The sequence below is a fragment of the Carya illinoinensis genome, chromosome 8 (assembly GCF_018687715.1).
Source record: "Carya illinoinensis cultivar Pawnee chromosome 8, C.illinoinensisPawnee_v1, whole genome shotgun sequence".
Lineage (NCBI taxonomy): Eukaryota > Viridiplantae > Streptophyta > Magnoliopsida > Fagales > Juglandaceae > Carya > Carya illinoinensis.
Genome location: NC_056759.1, coordinates 28,263,347 through 28,269,949, shown reverse-complemented (window position 1 = coordinate 28,269,949; position 6,603 = coordinate 28,263,347). Strand labels below are relative to the sequence as shown.

The following is a 6,603-nucleotide window of genomic DNA, read 5'->3' as shown; positions in this document are numbered from 1 at the left end:
GCAATTAGGCATAACTTCATTGCCTATTAAAAGAATGAAGTTTCTTATTTTGAAGTGGCCAAGACCTAATAGAGGATCTGTGAAGCTGAACATAGATGGGAACAGTTATAGGAATCTAGGCCCGAGTAGAGGAGGAGGGATTATCAGAGATGAGAATGAAAAGTTTATGGCTACGTTCTATAGGCACTATGGGATTCAGTCCAACTTAGAAGTAGAAGCTTTTGCTTTGGTAGATGGTCTAAAACTTTGTAGGCAACTAAATCTTTATGAGTTGGAAGTGAAATCTAACTCCAAGTTGATTTGTTAATGGGGCAAAGTGATTCTGAGGTTATCTGGACAGTGAGGGATGCATGGGATCAAGCAAAGGCCTTTGCTAACCACATAGTTATTCAAGTACATCATGCATACCGTGAAGTCAATCAGGTGGCAAATGGATTAGCAAAAATTGGAGCTCAGGGGCAATCAACTGATATCTTGGAGATTCATGACCTTCCTTGTGAATTTAAGGGGATGTTGAGACTTGATAAATTGAGCCTTTCGTATTTACATTGTAAATGATGATGACTGTTAGTTGAGATTTTGTATTACCACGATATTTCTCCGCCATAAGTGTGAGCTATTAATAAATTGGAGCTACGTCTTTTTTTTTTTTTTTAAGCACTAATTTGTTGGCATTGTGACCAAGAAAATATAGGATTAAACCAATTTATTGGCTACATTTCACAATTTGATTTTATTTTTGAGAACTGCTATAAATACAAAACAATTACACAAAAGTAAACTCACAACTGATGTAGATTCATGAAATCCGTTAGATATATTTTATAATAAAAGTAATTTTATAATATGACATACTACATCAAATCATATCAGCTTGTGTTTCACTTTTGTGTAATCCTTTTATGGCTAAAATATTTATCTCTAGTTTTTGCAATATTCATGTGAACTATTATGAGGTGCTCGTCGTGATCCCTATACTGCTACTTTTGTATTTTTAGCAAAGTTTTGAATACCGTTTTAGTTGAGGCACTAGAATGAAATATTTCGATCGGTTCCATTTTAGAATAATTAATACGGATAAATTATATATATATATATATATATATATATATATATATTTATATATCAACTATATTCTAAAATAATGACAATATAAGGAGAAACTCAATAATACTTTGGGATAATTACACTTTACCCCCTCGAACTCAAACTTTCACTCAATTCATAATGTGCCTCCAAAACTACTAATTGCATCAAAGTGGACCCTCAAACTTTCAATTCTGTCTACCAACAGCGTTAAATCTAATGAAAATTCACTGCAAAGATGTAATTTTCATCTAATTTATTATCATTGATCATATAAATATAAAATAATATATGCTATTAATTAATAATAAATCATTAATAATTAACCATATATAAAATTAATTTATACCTAAGTTGCAAGTAAGTATGAATAATTTATGTATACAATGAAATTATTTTATATTCATTAACCATATATAAATTAATAAAAAAAATTATTTAATAGTCTATTATTTATTATTAATTGATACCATATATTGTTTTATATTTTATATGGTCAATAATAATAAATTAAATGAAAATTACATCTTTATAGTTAATGTTGTGCACATGAGTAGCACGTGCACTGAATTTTCGTTAGATTTAACACTTCTGGTAGATAGAAGGGGGAGATTGAGAAGTTTAGAAAGTTCGAGGGTCCACTTTGATTCAATTAGTAGTTTCAGATGCACATTGTAAATTGAGTGAAAGTCCAAGGGGTAAAGTGTAATTAACCCTAATACTTTTCAATACAACTTATCAATAATTTTAATAGAATCAATTCAATCAACTACTAAGTTACAATTAATTACCAAGTTACAACAACCAATATATTGTTTTTTCAATGAATCATATAATATTTTAATTTTTAATGACCCATGTAGATTCTAAAATGTGAATATAATTTGAAAAAATAAAAAATAAATCATCTCTTTCGTGTGGTGCGCAGTTCGGGAGAGAGTGAGAGAGAGAGAGAGACTTGAGAAAGAACAAAGAAAACCTGCCCACCTGGTCTGACTTTTGAGGGCTCATAAACTCAAGTTGATGTTTTGAAAAAAGTAAAAATCGAAAATGCCCCTCCTTTTAAGTTCAACTTTACGGAAAAATCCTGGCCAGCAAATTTATTTACAAAATTGCCATGCCACTTATTCATGCCACTGAGATTTACATTCCGGCCGAAATTTACGTCCCAGACATAACACCAAAAATCGGTCGATATTAATCGAAGAGAGCTACTACCCGTACGTAATAAAAACGTAGTCTTTAGCACGTATTGACATGTCATTGTTATTAAAAATAATAAAAATACAAAACGAAAGAGAGAGACAAAAAGCCCCTTTTCGAAACCCTAATATAGACTTTACAACTTCTATCGGGTAAAATATTCCTCTACAGCTTGCCCTCTCATGACTCACGAAGATTTTCCACGCATGGAGAATGTAATGCAGCATGGAGGATGTAATGTAACACGCATGGAGAAGGTGGTAGGTAAGCACCCAAATTCCTTTTCTTTTTTTTTTTTCTTTTTCTTTTTGTAAGGCAAAAATTTTCTTCTTTTTCTTTAACGTATCATACATATTTGTAATTCTAAAATTTGTTGGAACTTTTTGTGGTTGGTTAGTTCTCCATTAAAGCCCCCATCGCCTCTCTGTCTTCTCCCCACTGCCTTGCTTAGATTATCTTCTTCAAAGTCTCTAAAAGTGGCCTTTGTGATAGAATAGATTTTGTTTTAAAAAATAAAAAATAAATAATTTATGAAAGGATAATATATATTCTAAGAAAATGTTGTAAAACAGATTTTGTTTAAAAAAATTTCATTTATAACCTATATATGTGTGTGTGTGTAATCTAAGCATTGCTCTTGCCATTGCCAGTCTAGGTGAGCTAGGTTGCTAACGATTGGGTCAATTGCTAGTTCAATTTCTAAATCTGTTGGCATGGAGGCTTCAAGTAGTAGAGGTTAGTAGTAGAAGTTGAAATTTACTATCTCAGTTTTTATTTATGCATATTTGATTATTATGTACTGTAAGATATATGATATTTATAATATTTAGTTAATTCAAATGATATGTGCACCGATGATGAGAGTCGTGGTGTTAATGTTGGGACACAATAAGTGGTTGAAGAACCAAAGGTTGGAATGACCTTCGCTTCGGAAGATGAGGTTAGGGCATATTATACAAAATATGCTAAAATTAAGGGGTTTGGTGTGTCAAAAAGAAGTTCTAGACCTGGAGATGATGGAAAATTGAGGTACTTCACTCTCGCATGTGTACGTCAAGGCACGGCTAAATCAATGGCTTCTAATGTTCTTAGGCCAAGACCAATCGAGAGATTTGGATGTAAGGCAAAAATCAATGCAACTCTTTCTCTTGATGGAAGGTATAAACTTTCTACCGTTATACTTGAACACACACATACATTGAGTCCAGGAAAAGCAATATTTTTTAGATGCAATAGGAAGATGGATTCAGCCATAAAGAAGCAATTAGATGTAGGAGATAGTGCTGGTATAAATGTAAGTAAAAGCTTCAAGTCTTTCGTAGTTAAAGTTGGTGGTTATGAGAACCTAACATTTGGAGAAAAAGATTGTCGAAATTATCTTGATAAGGCTAGACAACTACGGCTTGGTGAAGGTGGTGCAGAAGCTCTACGAAAGTACTTTGTCCGAATGCAACAAAAAAATGATCACTTTTATTATATTATGGACTTGGATGATGAGGGTCGTTTAAGGAATGTCTTTTGGGCAGATGCCCGAAGTCGGATTGCTTATAAATATTTTGGAGATGTGATAACATTTGACACAACCTATTTGACGAACCGGTATAAGATGCCATTTGCTCCTTTTGTAGGGGTGAATCACCATGGCCAATCAATTCTTTTTGGTTGTGGTTTAATATCAAGTGAAGATGTAAACACATTTGTGTGGTTATTTGAGTCGTGGTTGACTTGCATGGAAGGTCAAGCTCCTTTGGCAATAATAACAGATCAAGATAAGGCAATGCAAATTGCCATCGCTACAGTCTTTCCAACATCACGACACAGATTTTGTCTGTGGCACATTCTTAAAAAGTTGCCAGAAAAATTTGGATCACATTCACATTATGAATCAATCAAGAGTAGGATACAAAATTTTGTTTATGATTGTTTGACTACGAAAGACTTTGAAGAAAGTTGGGGAAACATTGCTAGACACTTACAATTTGCATGATAATGTATGGCTGGAGTGGTTGTACGATAGAGACATATGTGGGTACCTGCATATGTTAGAGATACATTTTGGGCTAGAATGTCAACTACACAAAGAAGTGAAAGTATGAATACTTTTTTCGACGATTACGTTAACTCGAAAACTTCCTTGAAGCAATTTGTTGAACAATATGATAATGCGCTTAGACGGAAAGTTGAGAACGAGACTGCATCTGATTTCAGTTCCTTTCACACACAATTCCCATGCATTACTCATTATGAAATTGAGAAACAGTTTCAATCACTTTATACCAATGCAAAATTTTAAGAGGTTCAAGATGAGTTCAGGTGATTTATATATTGCCGTCCAAATTTGGTTAATTGTGGAGGTGTTGTGCAGACTTACAGAGTATCCGATGAAGTCAAGGTTTGTGATGGATTCATTAAGCGAGTTAATTTCTCAGTTACATACACTGATGAGGATGACTTCGCTATTTCTTGTAATTGTAAACTGTTTGAATTTAGGGGCATATTATGTAGACATGCATTGTGTGTGCTGACCATGTTTGATAAGAGAACATTGCCGTTAAAATACATTGTTAATCGATGGAGAAAAGATTTGAAACGAAACTATACTCTTGTCAAGAGTAGTTATGACGATCGAGGATCAAACCCAAAAGCTAGTAGGTATGATATGCTGACAAGGGCATTTGGTGACATAGCAGAAGATGCTTCAGAGACTGAGGAGAGTTGTAAGAGGCTAATGGGTCAATTAGCAAAATTAAGACTCGACCATGTTCGTACAGGTAACAGGCCATTTAGTGGCAATGATGCAAACCATAATTATGTAGATGCGTGTGCCGGGATGTCATGTGAAAGCACTAAAGATGTAGGTAGTAAAGTGTACAGCCCTTTGGTGGTAAGAAGCAAAGGGAGGCCACCATCAAAGCGTAAAGTGTCTGTAGTGGAAAAGGCAGTTAATAAATGTAAAGCAAGAAAGAAAAAAATTTAGGTATCAATTGTGATTTTTTACTTTCATTGATATTTTATTTATATAGTTTATTACAGTTATCATTTTTATTTTTTTTTGCAGCAGTCTCTGTCAAAAGCATCTGATGCTACAAACACAGGAGGTAATCTAATCCAATATTTGCCGTCATCGCAACATCCAACTATGCCGTGGAGTCAATCCAGTACAAATATTGGGTTCCATTCAACTATATATGATGATGTGAACAGAATCAGTCAAGATGTAGATATTAACATTCGTGAGTGCTAACTTTAAAAAATATTTATGTTTTTGGGTGTTTATTGTGGTTGGATTCATAATTCTAATATTGTTTATTGTTTACTATTTTCTCTTAGGTTGGTCTCATGATTCCTACGATAGACAAGTTGATGGACTTCAATAATTGTCATAGAATATTATTACTTGAGTGTTGTAATATTTGTAATTAGTGATGGAAAAGAAACTGTTGGCAAATGTAATATATTTGTGACTAGTTCTATTGGAAAAGGCACTATCAACATAGAATCTTTAATCTTGTAATATACAATGGGTTTCTTTTGATGGAATGATAGTCCTTATGCTTAATGTTTACCTTTGGCTTTCTATTGACATTTTTTATGGAGTTAAAGAGTGTACATGCCTCGTCACAGCCGTATCAATATGCTTTTTGTTTTTGCATCAAGTACTCAAGTTCCTTTTTTTTTTTTTTTCCACCATGAAGTGCTCAAATTGTATCAGAAAAAATTTAAAATAATAAACTCAACAATATACCATAACAGTGGATGATTTAGCATTAACATTCTCAAAGTACATAATTACATTACCAAGTAACATTACAAATAGGACAATCATCCTTTGGCCACATAGTTTGCAATCACAACAAATGCAAAGCAACACCAAGACAATCATCTTTCGGCATGTATCAAGGACTATACATTGGTCCACATTTTCTGTAGTTGACCAGCTGCCACCAAGTAATGAAAGAAAAACCAAAACTTCTTGTTGTGCATTTCTGCATTTCGATCTGTCCAAATTGACTACTGATTATCCGAGTCTCCCTCAATACCCAAATCCTCTCAACCCAAATATTCAACAATTCTGCAATACAACAGGAGAATCCATATTTGCAAATGTTAAAACCACGCGTACAAAGAGAATCCAGGAGAAATGAAAGTGTACAGAGTCTTGAGGTTCGAAATCTGGATTAGTGTTAAAGGTATTGTCCAGTCAATTAATTGTTCTTCAAATTCCGGTAGCCGGCAAATTGGAGAATTCTGAGTTAAAGGACAAAAACAGGTTGAGATAAAACATGACCTGCCAAAAGAAAATGCAAATTCAGG

At 33.5% G+C, this 6,603-nt stretch overlaps 1 pseudogene; it reads left to right on the top strand.

Annotated features, from left to right (window-relative positions):
• Window positions 1–3,181: 3,181 nt before the first annotated feature.
• Window positions 3,182–5,279, top strand: LOC122319321 (annotated as a pseudogene).
• The last annotated feature ends 1,324 nt before the right edge of the window (window positions 5,280–6,603 follow it).